The sequence below is a fragment of the Oncorhynchus kisutch genome, linkage group LG9, assembly GCF_002021735.2.
Source record: "Oncorhynchus kisutch isolate 150728-3 linkage group LG9, Okis_V2, whole genome shotgun sequence".
NCBI lineage: Eukaryota > Metazoa > Chordata > Actinopteri > Salmoniformes > Salmonidae > Oncorhynchus > Oncorhynchus kisutch.
In genome coordinates this window covers 29,392,712-29,412,622 of record NC_034182.2, presented here as the reverse complement: position 1 = coordinate 29,412,622, position 19,911 = coordinate 29,392,712, and the positions used below count along the sequence as shown (strand labels likewise).

General features: G+C 43.7%; 1 protein-coding gene across 30 annotated transcripts in view; it reads right to left on the bottom strand.

The window, feature by feature from the left end:
* LOC109897033 (receptor-type tyrosine-protein phosphatase delta) overlaps positions 1–17,869 on the bottom strand; it is a 593,471-nt gene extending 575,602 nt beyond the window's left edge. For all 30 annotated transcript variants that reach the window (XM_031832363.1, XM_031832396.1, XM_031832394.1 and 27 more), the window contains exons 1-3: positions 17,405–17,869; positions 17,152–17,258; positions 16,988–17,024 (exon numbers count right to left, since the gene is read on the bottom strand). The gene's annotated coding sequence lies outside the window, so the exon portion shown is untranslated. The remainder of the gene's footprint in view (positions 1–16,987; positions 17,025–17,151; positions 17,259–17,404) is intronic.
* Between the last annotated feature and the right edge of the window lie 2,042 nt (positions 17,870–19,911).

Genomic DNA, 19,911 nt, shown 5'->3' with positions numbered 1-19,911 from the left:
CAATAATTGAATAACATGGGTTTCTAAATGTATTTTGCGACGCTCGCACACGCGATGTGTCTAGTCTGGTCAGCATGTAACACTATTGGTTAGTCACTCTTGCCAAGCTCTGGACGCTTCGTACAATGAATGGCTGTGAGAAGAGACTAACTGGCTGTGGCCAATTGATCTCGGGATGTGGGCCACTCTGAGTGAAACAATATTGAATAGCGGTCAGTGATGCATGACATTGGGACCCAAGTCAAATATAGAAACTATAGGACATGAATGACATTATGTCTCTGTCCCAATCCAAAAGGCACCTTGCTTAGTAGGTAGAACTTTTCCAGTAGGTAACTGCCATTTGGGACGGGCCTTGAAGGCAGCATTACGTGACAACGCATTCGCATTCCACCCGAGAGCGAGACCTTTGTTTCCATTGTAGCCACTGTAGCCACTGTGTAGCAGCATGAGCAACTAGTGCCAGCAATTCATTGAACAGCTATCCCAAAATTGAAATATCTGACACAAATAACAAGTAAACAAGTAACAGAATCGATCCTAGTACCTGTTAATTAATTAAGTTGACAGCGACCTGAATAATTATCCTGCAGTATAGGGTCTGCAGCTCCATCGCTGTGGATAGATAAGCAGCCTTGCATGCATGATACAGGATACTGTTTTGAGATAGCTAAATGCGATATTTTAGTGACTGTTTAAGAATAATTAATAGCCAGAATAGTGGTGTTTTACTGTGAAGCGAATGTGTGCATTAGAGCTGCTAATGTTTTTTCTATGAGTAGGCTTACATTGTGATTCCTTCCTTCAACTTTCACACCCAGGCATATTATATTAAATGACCCTGATTTTCAAGATGACATGTTTTTTTCTAATTCGTTGATAACTAATATTGAAAGGTGATATTATACAATCTAACTAGATAAGGCCTAGGCTAATTCATCCTAATGTAAGCTAAATGCATTGGATACAAATACTGCCATGTGATAAAGGATAACATGTCCAATATAATTATATAAATGCATAGCAACCTGGAATATATATTCAGTGAAATGAATACAGCATTGTAATATTTGTGGTGCATTTCTCTCTCCTTGCAGGGGATTAGACAGATGAACAACAGGCACCAGATTCCCAAGCCTCAAAACCAGAAACATGTGGAGACATTTTGAATAAATGTTCAAATTTGTATAGTTTTTTCTGTATATGTGCATGAGTCCTTAAAACACAGTCTATTATACAAAATAAGTAACTCAAGTGAGGGACATCTCAAGGAGATTAACCTCCAACATTCATAAGCTTATTAATACGTAAGGGAACATTTTGTCATGACCGCCACAGTTTTTTTTATACACAGGACAGGAGTTTACAAGTTTTTACCTCCTTTCAACTAATTGTGGTCTAAATTGAAAACACAATTTACGAATAGGCTTAGTTAGTTTAGTCGTTCATCTCTAAACAGCCGATAAGCAGGACGAGAACGCCTATCGATTAACTAGCTAGCTATCGCGTACAACGTGTTAGCTAGCTAGCTTGGAAACGATCTGATAAACAACAGTTACTCAACATTTGAATTCAAAATTCATAGGAAAGTGAAAACATTTTAACATAATGTGGTGAATAAATAAATGTTATACTTACATTCAGAAAAGTTATTACTTATTCTTCTGGAAAAGGCAGCACCCTTGTCGATTGGGACACAGTTTATGTCTCTTATCAGTGAAGCACAACTGTAACTTAATGTTCTTACTTTACCATTTCATAAGTGTTTCATTGGTAGCATTAAACCCATTCATGTCATAACTACCATATACAGTATATCAATGACACTGGCATCCAGTCATAATTGCCTCATCAACCTAAATGACCATACTGGAATCTTCCACTATTTGTCTTTTTTTATTATTATCTCACAACCACTATAAACACACTCTCTCTGATCATATCACATTCCCCAATTCAGCTCGATGTCTAACTCTCCACCTCAATTCTCTCCAGGCACCAGATGCCATCGTTTTGTCTTTTTACACCCTCCCCCTCTTCCTCTCTCATTCACTCTTGGCCCATTAGATGGATCCTCTCTCCCTCCGTTCGTGTTTCCTCAGCGCCTCCTTAGACGATTGATTTGTCTACAGGACACCTCTGACCTTTGATATGATCAGATAATGGACACGTGCTCCTAACTGAATTAACTAATCAAAGGAGAGATACATAGAAGGGGATCTCTGACCAAAACATAGCACCATAGCATACCTCCCCACCCTCACTCAACCACTGCTGTTTTTCCATGCCGCTTAGACTTGCAGTCCATCTTTTCCAACCCCTCCAGACGCCCAGGGGAAAATAAAATATGTGTTTTCAAATGCACTTTGCCTAAAGGCTCTTTGGGCAAATTACATTTTCACCTTCTATAGATTTTCCCTTCCTCCGACTCGATGGATCCTAATGTTATCTATCATGTATTTATGTGCTCTTCAGGAAAAAGGGGGGGGGGGGGGTGAGGTTGGCGCCTATGCCGAATGACACGCATCACCCTAAGGTTCTCTGTTGTATCGCCCTGGGAGAGCGGAGTTTGAGAAAGTTCCCAAAGCCTGTCTTTCTTTGTCACCATCTCCAATCCAGTAGCAACGCGCGGGTAAAATCACTGGGGAAGCCAGGAAGAAGATAGCCATATTACAACCTATGTGTTGCGTTGTTTGCTCTATAACCTGTTAGTTCATATCCCTTGCCACTGTGAGGGAAAGGGAGTTACCTAGTCAGTTGCACAACTGAATACATTAGGCCCTGAATCAGAGGTGTTGGGTTATGTCGAATGACACACAACACGCTAATGTATTGCCCAGGAAGAGATGCGTATGAGAAAGTTCCCAATGTCTTTTTTGTCTTCCTTTGTGACTATGTTTCCACATCTCCTATCATCTTGGATATTCACAAATCACCTTGGAAATATCCTCTTTTGCCTGTCTTTGTATTTCGCCCATTTTGGCTTTTTAGCAGCTTTTCGATGACCTTAACCAACAGAACAAAAAGGTATTTTTTCCTCTCTCCTGCTTTCCCCTTTATTCTTCCTCAAAGCAGGCACAGTCCAGATGCTGCTGATTAAATGCGGAGCCTTGGATGCGTTGCGTTTTGGAATTCAGACAGCACACATGCAGAGCGCTTCACCAACTCTTTTTTTTTTCTTCTAAAAATACACCTAGCAGCAAGGAATTGTAGGGACAGATCTTATCGGGAGCCTGGTGCAATTATGTATCGAAGAGCCCGACAAATGAGCCCCGCGAGCAGCCGGAACCGTGCATTTCTCTGGCCCTGCTTAAAGAAAGGTGTTCGCCAGCCGCCAGTCACTGCTGAGCCCTGCCACCTGCATGGAGATTTGCAAGATGGCAGCACCACAATTGGCGCAATATCCTGAGTATTAGCTGAATTAAGAGTGCCTTGGTTATACTACATGTAGGATCAGTTATTTTTTGGTGTCCAGAGCTGTAAAGTGACAGTGACATATAGTGGAGAGGACTGAACGGCAGTATAGAAATAAGCCTGGAAGAGAATGAAATATAGTGAGTGAAATGACAAACAGTCCTCTACCGTAGATAGATGAATAAAGATTTTCTGAGTGAATCCAAAAAGAACACATTGTTTCCTCTTCGGCCTCTATTTTTTTTTAACATTTTGAACACCACCAGTAATATCAGGGCTGAGTGAATCTCCGTGGCGGCCGACATCCCAAAACAAGTTGACGGGCCGACAAAAGGAAGGATGTGTTTTGACAGATCCCTACCTTCATTCGCTGGAACATATGATGGGGAAAACAGAGGGAGAGGGAGGGGTGTCTTCGAAGTTAGCAACAGCGTGATGCAGCATCATGAAAACACACGCCTTGCCTTGCATGGGCACATATGAGACCTGGCACACATCACGGGCTTGCGTGTGTAAACACAATGTGTGCGAGTAGAGACTGGGAGTGTGTGAGCAGATGCAATCCCCTTTGGCGAGTCATACCTCCTCTGTGCCATTTTTTTGTCCTCTTAGTCCGGCCGGAGTGCTCAAAGTTGAGACTTGTGTAAACCCTGCCAATTATTGCGCTGTCCTGGTGAACTGATCCCTCAAACCACTCATTGTTATTCACTCATGATGCCGACAGATCTGCTGGGCACCCAGAGCCAACTGCTCAGCAATTTTGAGTCTCATATCAAAGGTATGTTGGTTTTTTATTTTTAATACATTTGCAAAAATGACTAAAAACCTGTTTTGCTTTGTCATTATGGGGTATTGTTTTTTCCCCTCATCAACCTATTTACTCCATTTTAGAATAAGGCTGTAACGTAACAAAATGTGGAGAAAGTTAAGGGGTCTGAATACTTTCCAAATGCACTGTATCACAGTCATGGCAAGTACATTTTTCCTCAATAAATTAGCTATCAGCAAGGTCAGAGCTAGCAGGGCGGAAAGAAAGTCAACTTAGTTTACAAAATTATTAAAATGTTTTTTATGAGCAGTTCATAACCCTAGGTTTGCAACACAATTTATAAGTGATCCCCACCACCCCCCTCCCTTTTCTCCACAATTTCAGAAGTGATTTTAATGGGGCTCTGTCCATTCTGATTGTTTTATACTGTTCAATCCAACTTGAAACAAAACAAAAAATTAAGCATTTCCTGCACTTTTATAATTTCCACTCTGTGTCATGCAGGGCTGCATGATAATTACAAAACATTTAGACCTTAATTGGTGAATTGTTGGAAACATGGAAATAAAATTTGGCGGAATATAGTGGGCAAGACCTTGAATACATTGTTGTTTGACATGACTAAGCCAGGGAGGACTTATTGACAGGGTAGGAACCAAAGTGTTGGTCAGTGTTTCCAGGGGACAGGGGTTGCGTATCACATTTAACTAACCAAACATTGAAGTACCATAATAGAAGGTAAAGTAAAAACCCAAACCAGTCAAAGCATCAATACAATAGTAAAATACAATATACAGCCCAGTCCTAAGTCATTCTACCTCAGTTAGCAGGGCTCACCAGTGGCGCAGCGGTCTAAGGCACAGAATCTCAGTGCAAGAGGTGTCACTACAGTCCCTGGTTTGGATCCAGGCTGTATCACATCCGGCCGTGATTGGAAGTCCCATAGGGCGTCGCACAAATGGCTCAGCATCGTCCAGGTTTGGCTGGGGTAGGCCGTCATTGTAAATAAAAATGTGTTCTTAACTGACTTTCCTAGTTAAATAAAGGTTAAATAATACAAAATAGCAGTTCAGTATACATAGTTAACTATTACAGTAAAGTTTTGCTTTTCTGTTTGTGAAATACTGGTAGTACTTTGATTTCTCTTACAAAACTGTCTTTAAAAAAAAAACTGTCCATTTGTTTTTACGTTACTATATAGTATATTCACCTAAAGTGTGCTGCATTTCATGGTCATTAATCCTGGCAGCTCTGTAGCCCAGCATCGACATTTAGGCTTTCTGCTATCAAAACCCTTTTCCATTTCACTCAGTGCGAGACCAGCCCTATCTGTCAAACTGAATTTACCCTTTTCAGTGCTGCTCACCGATGACAATCACCTACTGGTAGTACGTCGTTAAGGAAGATGGGGGAGAGAGAGCTCAAAAAAGGTACAGTGTAATTGGTTGTAACACATTTTATTTGATTTTTCTATTAAAATCAGAGAATATAATTTTACCAGTTCTCTTTTACTGGAAAGACCTGGGGAAGTTGCATAGGAGGATAGGGCCAATGGAAGCTGGGGATAATTAGGTGGCCAAGATAGTTTGAAAGGCCAGGTGGGGGATTTAGAACTGGACACCAGGGCTATAGCACCTCTACTCATTACCCTGGGGCATTGAAGTCTCCTTGACCAAGACACCAGGGCTATAGCACCTCTACTCATTACCATGGGGCATTGATGTCTCCTTGACCAAGACACCAGGACTATAGCACCTCTACTCATTACCCTGGGACATTGATGTCTCCTTGACCAAGACACCAGGGCTATAGCACCTCTACTCATTACCATGGGGCATTGATGTCTCCTTGACCAAGACACCAGGACTATAGCACCTCTACTCATTACCCTGGGACATTGATGTCTCCTTGACCAAGACACCAGGGCTATAGCACCTCTACTCATTACCCTGGGGCATTGATGTCTCCTTGACCAAGACACCAGGGCTATAGCACCTCTACTCATTACCCTGGGGCATTGAAGTCTCCTTGACCAAGACACCAGGGCTATAGCACCTCTACTCATTACCCTGGGGCATTGATGTCTCCTTGACCAAGACACCAGGACTATAGCACCTCTACTCATTACCCTGGGGCATTGATATCTCCTTGACCAAGACACCAGGGCTATAGCACCTCTACTCATTACCCTGGGGCATTGATGTCTCCTTGACCAAGACACCAGGGCTATAGCACCTCTACTCATTACCCTGGGGCATTGATGTCTCCTTGACCAAGACACCAGGGCTATAGCACCTCTACTCATTACCCTGGGGCATTGATGTCTCCTTGACCAAGACACCAGGGCTATAGCACCTCTACTCATTACCCTGGGGCATTGATGTCTCCTTGACCAAGACACCAGGGCTATAGCACCTCTACTCATTACCCTGGGGCATTGATATCTCCTTAGACCAGGGGGAAGACAGCCCGTACTAGCCCTCCAACACCACTTCCAGCAGTATCTGGTCTCCCATCCAAGGATTGACCAGTCTCCCCCCTGCTTAGCTCCAGAGGCAAGCCAGTAATGGGATACAAGGTGGTATGACAGATGGGTTGCTCTCCTGTGCTTATGTGTCCGTACAGATTATACTCTCCTCTTTTTCTGAGCTGTCGTTCGTAAGGGTAGATTTATGTCGGAGGTGTGGCATGATCAAAAAGCAGCTTCTTTTCGACGCGATCAAAGAGAGAACCCTAGGGCCTAGTGGAATCCATTGACAGTGGTACGCTCGAGACCGCTGTATTTACATGGCTAAGCCCCATTCAATCAAATATTGCATTAAGATGCATTAAGATTCATTAGGCCATTTATTTCAAACATCTCATTCAATTATGTAAGGTCATTTTCTCTGGATCTCCGGGAAATCCATAATGTATGCATTTTAAATGGAAAATTAACCATTTGTGCTGAGCATAATTGAAGACCTCTTGCCATTTTGGTAAAGTGATACAAACGTCAAAATATAAACACAAAGAAAATATTCTAAGTGGAATCGTCAATAACACAAATATATTCTAAGTGGAATAGTCAATAACACAAATATATTCTAAGTGGAATAGTCAATAACAAAAATATATTCTAAGTGGAATAGTCAATAACAAAAATATATTCTAAGTGGAATAGTCAATAACAAAAATATATTCTAAGTGGAATAGTCAATAACAAAAATATATTCTAAGTGGAATAGTCAAATAACAAAAATATATTCTAAGTGGAATAGTCAATAACAAAAATATATTCTTAGTAGAATAGTCATTGTCTAATGTCACAAAACAATTAAATTGATCTAATTTAGCAGCAGTTTTAAGGTTCGTCGCTGTAAGATTCAATTAAATCAAAGTGGTTTCAGCAAAATAAATATTGCCCGATGAAGAACATGCAAAATAATCAGTACCTAAACTAACAACAACACACAAACATTCAAATAGTGCCTCAATGATCTCCTCTGCTTTCAAACCAACTCCCAAACAACGGTCCTTTTATAAGTACTGTGCAGAATCCTCTTCCACAGTGGCCTGTTTACAAAACCATCATATTCACAGACATAATACTGATGCCATGAGGTGTTAATAATATAACAAAGACCAACTGTGCCCCTCGTGGTTTCAGTAAGAAATGCTAGTACTGTATGCCCTAGCACGCCGACAACATCCCTGTAGTATCAGCCGTGAAGTAAGAGGGTGAAAGGTCTGACGTGTAATTACAGCATAGTGCTCGGAGTGCCCCGAGGCTGCTGGAAGGGAGAGGTAAGCAAGGACAACAGTAAGGCTACTTCACGATATCCTCAAAATAGTATCCTATCTCCATCCCCCATCCTTCCTGGCTACTGATCAGAAAGGACTCAGTAATACGGCTACGTTCCAATACTCTCACAATAGCATCCTTTCCCCATCCCCTGTCCTTCCTGGCTACTGATCAGAAAGGACTTGATAAGAGAGAGCAGTTTGGTTGATACCTGGGTTAGGCTCATATACATTTTACCTCACAAGGACAACAATGTAACAAATCGAAAGCCCTCATTGTAAATAAATTGAACTTTTCATTATTGAATTGGAATTGCAATTAATCATGTGAATTGGCTGAATGTGGTTAACTCCAATCCTGGTCGAAACCCCAACAAAGGCAGGTTAGTATTTTGGACCATAAAGGCAATCATTCCAGTGTATTGGGACGTGGCCTGAAACGGTTAGGTGTTAGCAGCAGGTCACATGGGTCCAGATCTTTTTTTACAGCGAACAGGCTGCGCCGGTATTCTTGTTCACCTCCCTCCTCCATTCTTCTTTCTTTCTGATTCTCTCCATCCTCTCCCTCACAGTGAAAGTCCCTTGGATAACAAGTGAGTGTCTAATTGATTTCTCATGTTCGGGTCGGGGGGGAGCAACATCGACCTGTACAGAGTTGCTTGGCACCGGCATGCCTGCAATATTCTTTCCTTTCTTTCTTCCTCCTGCTCTGTTCCTCCTGGATGACACAATGCTAACACTCAACCTATCGCTGCCCTCTGAAAACCTTCAGAGGGGCTAGTAGCAAAACAAGCAGTCTTACAGTATCCCCCTCTGGTGTTGTACTGTACACGCAGACCACAAAGAAGGTCAAAACATACAATGGGGTTGGCGTTTTCCCTTTGGACGTGGCAAAAAAAAAATCATTGGCCATGCTAGCGCTTAATACAGCATCACATGGCCATGATCTATCATGCTAACATGTATCGCTAATTAGCACAGTTCTCCAACCACACAAAGGCCTAGATTCTGGCGACAAGGTGATAGTCAAGAGTCTCCCCTTATCTTGCCTTTTCTCTTTCAGTCAGTTTTTGTCTTATTGGTGAGAATCTGTCATGTATGGCCGAAAGGAATCCACTTTTCCCAGCGTGAGCACAAGACTGCTGCTGGTTCCCTGCAGGCGAAAGCAAAGTACGCTAAAGGGGGGGGGGGGGGGGGGGGGGGGACATATCCACCACGGTTCTCAGTTGAGGTGAATTTCAAAAGCATGCTTGGCTGACCCTGGGTTGGAGGCACTACTTGCCTTCCAGTGAAATTATGTAACGCGCAAAACAACTGAGTACAGTAGCATTCAAGACTAGTCACTTCATCTCTGCTCAAAGTGTGCTGAGCAGTGAACCCAGCCACATCATTTTCTTCAAGTTGAGTAGAAACCAAACCAAGATATAATTTTTTTTAAATGACCTACAGGCAATTTCACCTAAATTTCACCTCTATGGCCTACTTCCTATTCAGACATATTCTAATAATCCCTATGGTATTGCTTTGTATTGAATAAGCAACTGGTTATATACAGAGTCCAAACAAATACATTAGGCCCTGGGTTAAGCCATACACGTTATCTCCTTTGACACGCTTGCGTGCTTGGAAGTAAACAGTGTATCCTCACTTCAGGCCGAGCAAAGAATAAAGCTTAAGTCTGGTGGTATAAGTCTCTACAGTATGCAAAGGCGAGAATTGATCCGCAGTAACAGAGCCATTGCAGTGTTCCCCTCGGTCCACTGTGCTTCATCCCTGCAATCAATCCCTGCTCTTCTAAATTTTATCAGAACAACGCCACGAGGAGAGGAGAGAGGGGCGAAGAAGAGAGGGGCGAAGAAGAGAGGAGAGAGGGGCGAAGAAGAGAGGGGCGAAGAAGAGAGGGGCAAAGAAGAGAGGAGAGAGGGGCGAAGAAGAGAGGAGAGAGGGGCGAAGAAGAGAGGAGAGAGGGGCGAAGAAGAGAGGAGAGAGGGGCGAAGAAAAGAGGAGAGAGGGGCGAAGGAGAGAGGGGTGAAGAAGAGAGGAGAGGGGTGAAGAAGAGAGGAGAGAGGGGTGAAGGAGAGCGGAGGGAGGGGTGAAGGAGAGCGGAGGGAGGGGCGAAGAAGAGAGGGGCGAAGAAGAGGAGAGAAGGGTGAAGAAGAGAGGACAGAGGGGTGAAGGACAGAGGGACGAAAGACAGCGGAGGGTGGGATGAAGGAGAGCGGAGGGATGGGTGAAGGAGAGAGGAGATAGGGATGAAGGAGAGAGGCGTGAAGAGAGGAGAGGGGTGAATGAGAGAGGAGAGAAGGAGAGAGGGGTGAAGGAGAGCGGAGGGAGGGGGGAAGGAGAGATGGGTGAAAAAGAGAGGACAGGGGTGCAGAACAGAGGGGTGAAGGAGAGCAGAGAGAGGGGTGAAGGAGAGCAGAGAGAGGGGTGAAGGAGAGAGGAGGGAGAGGTGAAGGAGAAAAGGGTGAAGAAGAGAGGAGAGAGGGGTGAAGGAGAGAGGAGAGAAGGAGAGAGGAGAGAGGGGTAAAGAAGAGAGGAGAGAGGGGTGAAGAAGAGAGGACAGAGGGGTGAAGGGGAGGGGTGAAGAAGAGCGGAGGGAGGGGTAAAGAAGAGAGGAGAGAGGGTTGAAGGAGAGAGGAGAGAAGGAGGGAGGGGTGAAGAAGAGAGGACAGAGGGGTGGAGGAGAGAGGAGAGAGGGGTGAAGGAGAGAGGAGAGGGGGGTGGAGGAGAGAGGAGAGAGGGGTGAAAGAGAGGAGAGGGGTGAAAGAGAGGAGAGGGGTGAAAGAGAGAGGAGAGAGGGGTGAAAGAGAGAGGAGAGAGGGGTGAAAGAGAGAGGAGAGAGGGGTGAAAGAGAGGAGAGAGGGTTGAAAGAGAGAGGAGAGAGGGGTGAAAGAGAGAGGAGAGAGGGGTGAAAGAGAGAGGAGAGAGGGGTGAAGAAGAGAGGAGAGAGGGGGTGAAGAAGAGAGGAGAGAGGGGTGAAGAAGAGAGGAGAGAGGGGTGAAAGAGAGAGGAGAGAGGGGTGAAAGAGAGAGGAGAGAGGGGTGAAAGAGAGAGGAGAGAGGGGTGAAAGAGAGGAGAGAGGGGTGAAAGAGAGAGGAGAGAGGGGTGAAAGAGAGAGGAGAGAGGGGTGAAAGAGAGAGGAGAGAGGTGTGAAAGAGAGAGGAGAGAGGGGTGAAAGAGAGAGGAGAGAGGAGTGAAAGAGAGAGGAGAGAGGGGTGAAGAAGAGAGGAGAGAGGGGTGAAGAAGAGAGGAGAGAGGGGTGAAGAAGAGAGGAGAGAGGGGTGAAAGAGAGAGGAGAGAGGGGTGAAAGAGAGAGGAGAGAGGGGTGAAAGAGAGATGAGAGAGGGGTGAAAGAGAGAGAAGAGAGGGGTGAAGAAGAGAGGAGAGAGGGGTGAAGAAGAGAGGAGAGATGGGTGAAGAAGAGAGGAGAGAAGGAGGGAGGGGTGAAGAAGAGAGGACAGAGGGGTGGAGGAGAGAGGGGTGAAGGGGAGCGGAGGGAGGGGTAAAGAAGAGTGGCGGGAGAGGTAAAGAAGAGAGGAGAGGGGGGTGAAGAAGAGAGGAGAGAGGGGTGAAGGGGAGCGGAGGGAGGGGTAAAGAAGAGAGGAGAGGGGGGTGAAGAAGAGAGGAGAGAGGGATGAAGAAGAGAGGAGAGGGGTGAAGAAGAGAGGGGTGAAGAAGAGAGGAGAGATAGGTGAAGGAGAGAGGGGTGAAGAAGAGAAGAGAGAGGGGTGAAGGAGAGAGGGGTGAAGAAGAGAAGAGAGAGGGGTGAAGGAGAGATGGGTGAAGGAGAGAGGAGAGGGGTGAAGAAGAGATGGGTGAAGGAGAGAGGAGAGGGGTGAAGAAGAGAGCAGTGAAGGAGAGAGGAGAGGGGTGAAGAAGAGAGGAGAGAAGAAGAGAAGGGTGAAGGAGAGAGGGGTGAAGGAGGGAGGAGAGAGGGTTAAGGAGAGAGGGGTGAAGGAGAGAGGAGAGGGGTGAAGAAGAGAGGAGAGAAGAAGAGAAGGGTGAAGGAGAGAGGGGTGAAGGAGGGAGGCGAGAGGGTGAAGGAGAGAGGGGTGAAGGAGAGAGAAAAAAGGGAAAACAGGCTTAAAAAAACTCATTTAATTGAATAGCCAGAAGAAACAGCAATACCTCATGTTCCCTCCTACCGTGTCATATACATCAGGCTTAATGGCAATAGTAGTCATTTAACAACTTAATAAATGACTGATTTACGAGCGGCGCCAAATGGCTGATAAATAAGCGGGTGGGCAGAAGTGCAGGTGACGTTTCCTTTCAAGCAACTTTTCCAATCAATCTTTTTGTGTGTGTGTGTGTGCTTTGTTTGTGTGTCTGCCTGTATGTTGTCCTGAGTGTGAATTAAATTGATCATGCACGGTGTACTGTATGTAGTATGTGATTGAAACAGTTGATTAGATGCGTGTGCATCCATCAACTATAAATCTCCAGACAGCTGATGTCTGTATTGAAAAATCTGCATGAGGGATCCGGTTGTAAATCAACACGGCACCACCCCCACAACAAACCATTCAAAACACACACACACACACACACGATTCTCAATGCACTAACACCACTGGCTAAAACAGCTACCAAGCCTGGGAGCAGTTGTACCACTATCCATAAAATGGTATTGCATGATGTGACAACTTCTGACAGGGACTTACTGTATACTGAAGTCATCTTTTAGGCTTGAAGGGGAGGGTCTTGGTGATATGACACCCTGTGCCAAAAGGAGCCCATCTGGGGAGTCATTTGGTTCAGGGGCCTCAGAGGGACAACCCATATGTATATTTTTTTCACATTTTCAAATCCAGCAGACACTCTTCAGGTGATGAGAAATGTTGGCAAGCAAAGACATAAGCCCCCAAATAAGAAAACGCGCCACATCCCAAAAGTGTAAAAGCAGACGGGATAAATCAAACCTTTTTTTTTTGCCACAGTGAGAGGCGAGGTGATGTGACAGAGGGAGAGAGATTTCTTGCTTCATGTTGGTCGGGGGCAGAAACTTTTTTGTTTTTTTTCCTCGGGATGAACCAACATTTCCTGAAAGCGCCTGCGCCAGGTGCATCCGTCAGTACGTCCTCATTATAAAACGGACCCCTGGGAGCTGGCCATCCGATGTGTCACAACAAGTGGGCTTGTATTCAAGGTGTGTAAGTTACAGTTATCGGAGGAGAACATGTGGACATCACAGAAGTACCGTGTATGCTAGCTGTAACTTACATATGAGCCTACCGTAACTGTGGAGAGAACTAGGGAAAGAGGGCGGCAGGTAGCCTAGCAGTCAAGAGTGTTGTACCAGTAACTGAAAGGCCTCCGAGCCTCCCAGACTAGGTGAGAAATGTGTCGGATGAGCCTTTCAGCAAGGCGCTTAACCCTAATTGCTCCTGTAAGTCTACTAAAAATGCAAATGAAATGGCAGGATTCTACTGCCGATAATGTCTGCAATCAGTGGCTGGGAATATGGACACTTGCACAGTCCATATCCTTCCAATATTACTGCTCATTAGTTAATTCAGACTATTGTCTCAGCATGGAAACAAACATCTACATACTAAAGTGAGTTAGTCGTTAAAAGTAGTTTGATACTTGTTTATATGCTGCTGTTATGGCAATCCTCTGCTAACACTTAGCCATGGCCCGATTACGTCACCTGGAAGGATTTCATAAACAGTAATAATATGTTGAATCCTTTTCTCCCCGTCTTTCTCTCCGGGGAGAAAAAAAGAACAGGTAAAAGTCATGAAAGTGTGTTCAACAGAGCCGCGCAGTCGAGCTATCGGTGTCGAAGGATGATTAAAGGTGGGAAGAGCTTTGCAGCAATGTGGAGTTAATGCTCGTCCGCCACTCAGCAAGCACGCGAGCAAGAGCTGCCTTTCTCCAGCTAACTAACATCTTGTTGATGGACGCAAGGCAAGCAAATAGACTCAGGGAGTAGGACTCAGGGAGAAGACGAGAGAAAATTGTCAAATGGTGGGCAATTTATGAAATGGGACTGCTGCTGCCGGGAACGGATGGCGGGAAAAATACTTACCTGGGACTAATGCGTGAAAATGACTTGCCGAAGAAAAAAAAGAGAGTGACAATAGTGAAAGTTGAAAATCCCCTTTCCCAGAGAAAAACTGAATGTTCCCTCACATCTCCTAAAGCACTAGCCTCATGAATGCCTCAGCCAAGTTGCAATTCAACCTGGAAGGGATAGCTGAGCTAGTAGTAGGAAATACATGCTGCAATGTCAACTTGTTTTCCAGTTGCTGTGAGGGATTTATGTATTTTTCGCTCTTGCCACTGGCAGTATGATGCTCCTCTTCTTGTTAGCACGTTCCCACTGTACCGCTTAGAATGGACAGGTGCATGCATGATCAAATACATTTCACTGCCTTCCTGCTTGCTTTCAAAGTCAGTCCTTTGTCTTTTCATCTTACAAAAAAAATACTGTAGTGCCTCACTAGATGATGATGAATTATGTAACACGTAAAGAAATGTGTGTGAAACTGCTGTGCTTTTTGTAGTGCCGTGATGTCAATCATGTGTGTGATCTTGCTGTGCTACTCAAGGGTATAGTTGACTTTCCTCAATCAAACAAGGTCAAATAGGAGACGACTTCAAAACATCTACCGAGACATGACGGCGTCACCATTTTAAAGCCCAGCTAAGGAGATTAGACGTGGCGGTATAAATTCATATTTACGTAGCGTCCATATTAACACTTCATTCATAGTTTGATGATAAAATAACAATGGCCCCAATATTGCAAGCAGACAGACAGACACTTCCATGTAAGCTATTCTTTGCATTTACAGCATGAGATAGCTCTAACTAAATATGGTCAACACCAGAAAAACTGCTACACGAGGGCCACATTAGCGCAGCCAAGCCTAAATCGTGCCATCACTATCCACAAAGATAACCTTAGTCCTGACATCTCTCTGCTATGCAAAATATAACCCTCAAATATGGTAGAGTAACTCTGAATAACACAGCTTGAATAATACAATATGGTCATGGTTAACAATGTAATTGCCTGCATGTAATTGTGTCCACATCATGATTGACTCATTGCAGTGGTCCATATTGATGAGCTACACTATCCTCCCTCCACCTCCCCGGGGATAGAGAGACCTATAATGCTATCACATTACCTTTATGGTCATTCTCACTTAACTCTGTGTCACTCTGCTGTACAGCGGAGAGATGTATGACTTCCTCTTGCCTTCTTTCGCTTTTCACAACTGCCTCTCCTGGGTGTATAGGAAGCACAATGTTAACAGAAAGGTGGTTGTAGCGCCCCCCTCCAAGGGTTTCAATGGTCCAGACCAACAGCTGTTTCATTGTGAGGTCATTCAATTAGTCGACTTTTGATTTGATACACTGCCATTGCACATCGCACTGATTTGATCGGAGTTCAAATTTGAGAGACATGATTCCGCGGGATAAACCACTCAACACTCTCCGCGGAAAAGAACGCAACACAGAATGTAGTAAATGCTGTGGATTCACATGACATTGATGGAGGGCAAACAAACATGCCCCTCTCAGTGCAGCAGTGGGCAGTACTATTTATGTCAATCAGCAGTGATTGTACAATAATATTTGACATGTAAAGAGTCTATCCAATGGTGAACAACGAGTGTGCGCGCGCACTCACACACACACACACACACACACACTCACTCACTCACTCTCTCTCCGGACATGACACCAGTGGAATAACTTTACACCCCCAAGTGATGATTTTACACATACATACAGTAGCCGACACACCCCAGCCCCTCCCAATGTACCTCCCTAACACAAAGAGCAGCACCTTTCAAGAGACGTTTCCCCACATGTTCTGTGATATTTAACATATTAAGAAAAAAAAGAAAAAAAAGGGGGGGGAGCATCACAGCATCGTTTTCATCAACCATGTGGACAACAGATATGCATCAGGGATGGACAACGGGCAGGCAGTGGGTGGATTAACTTTCAAAAATGGAGCCCTCGACCATTTAAAAAATATATATATTAGGGTTCTCAACTTACTGTTAAGCGTTAGAATAGTAGAATACACAAGGTGCACTTTCAGTCTCTTAGTCACTGACAGTCACTCAATTAGCCATGTCAGTGGGATTTTTATTTATTGTGGAGTTACATCTAGCCAGCGATCATGTTCCGAATACCGACCGGGCATGCAGGGCACGTGCCCAGGGGCCCTGACCTCTATGGGGCCCCCATTGATTTTGTTAGTCACTCTCACTCAGATATCATATTAGCATTGCATAAGTCATGGCAAAATGTGTTGAATTGCAGGAAAATTGCTTTAAAAGGACTAAATTGTATCACGACCTCATGGAAAAATGGGTAGAATTGTATGAAATTTGGTATAACATTTCAAATGTTCTCTCTGCCACAGAGCAAAATGTTTACAATTCTTGGAAATGTACTTTAAAACGTGAATGTTTTCTCTGTCATCAAGACAGGCCAGTCAAATGTTTTGCCTGTGAGTTGGGGTGGGGGGTGGGGTGGGGGGCTAATGGTATATAACCTGGCTAATGGTATAATGCATTTCGTTAAGATAGTTAAGTATCTTAACTGCACAAATAGAATGCACAAATCAGTTGACGGCATATGTGGTGGGTGTGAGTTTCGGTGCCCCCCCATCAAAGTTGCCATCCCCAGCATACATGGACCACCTCTCCCGATCTCTTTGGGAGATAAACCCAGGCTATTTAAGGTAAACATTTAATATTGAAAAGGGGAGTCCTGTAGTGTGCAGGTAGCTGAACAGATATCTTCATATATGAGCGGGCATAGTGAAGCAGAATGAACAAGTGCTCGTCTGAAAAGCATCCGACATCGTACTTCCATGATGAGCTGAAATGTCTGCTCATGGCATGTCAATAATAACACGCCAACAATACATCATTTGCTAAAATATTGCTTACACAACTCATGAACCCGACACTTCTAAAAGCCTGTAAAGTAGGCAACATCTCTGCAGATAATAATGCGAGGAAAAGTCTAAATGCTACTTACTATATACCCCAGCTGATGAATTCAAAAGCCACGGTAACTGTAATTAAACGACAAAAGGGAGAATAAATGATAAGTGATTGAATTGTACACTCATGTCGGGCAAACTGGGATTTATCAATAGTGATAACCTGACCTCTTTCTATGCGACGCGAAGGACCACTTACCAAGGCGTTCCGATAAAATTCCTTAGGAAATCCAGAGGAGACTTATCTTCCTTCTCTCCAGTCAGAAAACAGCAATGCTTTCTTATTCCAAATAGACTCCAAGTGAACTGAAAGAGAGAAGACACCAAAACAGCCACAACAAATTCCGTTAGAGGTTCCCAAAAATAAAAAGTGCTAAAATCAACATTTGTGCAGCAAAAAAACTACAAAAAAAAGGCTATTCATAATACAGGGTGAGGAGGAGAGTAGGTACCTGCTCCGTTTCTCGCTGTCGAAAGAAACAATGAGAGCGGTAATGAGACAGACTGAAAAGTGAGAGCTAAGCTTTCTTTAGAAAGCAAGCGCTGCTGCTGTCAAATTGGAGCCTACCACTCCTGGCGACGGCTCCGAGCGGCTCCGAGCGCGCGAGCGAGAGAGGGGTGCGCGAGGAAGACAGCATCCCAGATAGATACTTTCCACACGCACACGCGCGCGCGCACACGCCCCTGAATTTCTCTATGTAGCCACTTGATGGCCGGCTAGCAGAGCAACTAACTCGGGTAGGATTTGTTCTCCCCCTCCCTAAGCTCTCCGTCAACGATCCGCAGACAATAAATTGTTTGGCCTATCTCTTGATTTCTATGTCGAGAATAAATCCATTAGAAATGGATGTGTTACGCATATCAAACGTCTCCCACGGCAGCGCGCTGTGCTTGTTTTGCTAAAACATTGGCATGAAGCAGATATTTGAACCTGGGAGGCAAACTGCTTGTTCGACCTTTGCGCGCAACTATCCTAGACAATTAACCAGCGTGCAACCTGTACAATTATTCACGTGATATCAATTGAGTTTAACATTTGTTTAAAAATGTAGATTCAATTCCAATACAGCTACCGTTGATCTTATTGGACCTATAAAGCAATATCATTTGGAATAGAATACTGTTTCGAGCAGATATCTGACATGACAGATAATTAAACTGGTGTTATACCAAAGTAATTAAAACAATAGGAATTTAAATTACACTTGATTTGATCATTGTTTGAAATATGACAGAAATTCATGGAGTAATATTTGTCATTTTCACACTGGACTGGATTGCTTTGTTCAATACCTTTGGTTATTAACTTGTATCAATACTCACAAATGATCATCAGATATTGAGTTATTGTGTGTATCTTCGTGCATGGGTTTAAATGTGTATGAGAATGTGCTTATTCAAATAGGGAAGGATGATGTTAAATAAATTATATAAATGTATGCTATATACATTTAAATTAACTAAATCAACTGTCGTTCAACTGTTGTCGTACCCCAACTGTCAATTTTAGCTAACAATGTCATTGTAAACAAACACTGTATAGAGTCAAACTATAGTTTTGATCTTATGGCTGACCAGTCCTTGCATCTATAGCTCTGTCTATGAATTTGAAAGTGGTGAAATTTCCCTTGCCCCATTCCTCAGCTGTTACCCACATCAGTGTCCTCTACTTGATGGTCAAGTCAAGTAGAGGACACCTTTAATTGATTTGAAATCGGGGCAGTGGGTCAGAAAACACAGATTACATTATCGATACCTCACCCACTCATACATTTCACATCTTTAAAGGTTGCCAAACTTTGGAGCCCTGATACCAAGTCCTGGAGATTTTTTTTTAATCCTTAAAGAAAGATATTGGGTGCGATGGGAGTTTGTCAACATGTCCATCCATTGGCTCCATGGCAACATGGGTCGATGTAACCTTTGTATTCACCTCCCAAGGTTGCACTCTCCACGTGCAAGTGTTGCATTCCACAAGTACTCTTGACTTTTTGTGGATGTGTTGTGACTAGCGAAAGGATCATCACATGTTTGCGTGTATTCCCCCGGGGAATGATGGCACCTGTGGAAGTGTCGCGTTGTCCATGTGATTTGAAACTAATTTCTTCATCCAGGCAGGTAGTAGTACTATGAGCATGAATATCATGTTTTATTTTGACTGGACATTTATGTTACAGAGGGTACCTTTAACCCAGTATATTACCTTATCTTCTGCTCACAAACACAGACACTTGCAGACACATCCATGGCCAAATTTCTAATGTGATCTTAATTCCATCAGCCGTTGCTTTGACAAAGTGGGTGAAAGTGTGTGGGGGGAACAATATTTTTTAAAATTGTTATTGTATAATTCATCACTCTGCATTTGAAACGTATATATCTCATGGCTGCATCGATCTATGTGATCTATAGCCTTTAATTCTATTCACTCTTTACCACTCTCACAGGAGATGAGACTGTGCAACAAAAGTTTGATGCGAGGTTGAATGTTGAATTGGGTGCGAGGTTGAATTGGATTAAAATTCACATAAACACACTTTTTTTTAAATGAACAAATGAAAAGCATTTGCGTTGTTTTGAAACCTCAGCTAAGTTCAACATTTTACTGCAAAAATATATCTTGGATATCAGCCAGAGTAATGCAGTGTACACTCTTAGAAAAAAACTGTGTATCATAAGCTTTGAATAATCCTTTTTGGTTCCAGGTAGAACCCTTTTGGATTCTATGTAGGACCCCTTGGTTCTACATGGAACCCAAAAGGGTTCTCTTATGGGGACAGCTGATGAACACTTTTAAAACCCTTTTTTTCTCAGAGTGTACTGTATACTGTCTGTCGAAGTTGAGTGTGTGAAACTCAGTGTTCTTCAATGCATTTCTGCATGTGATATCCATTCTGGTCTATACAGGAACAAGGTGCTGGTTATGAGTCATCAATATTATTCTTGGAGACTTGAATCA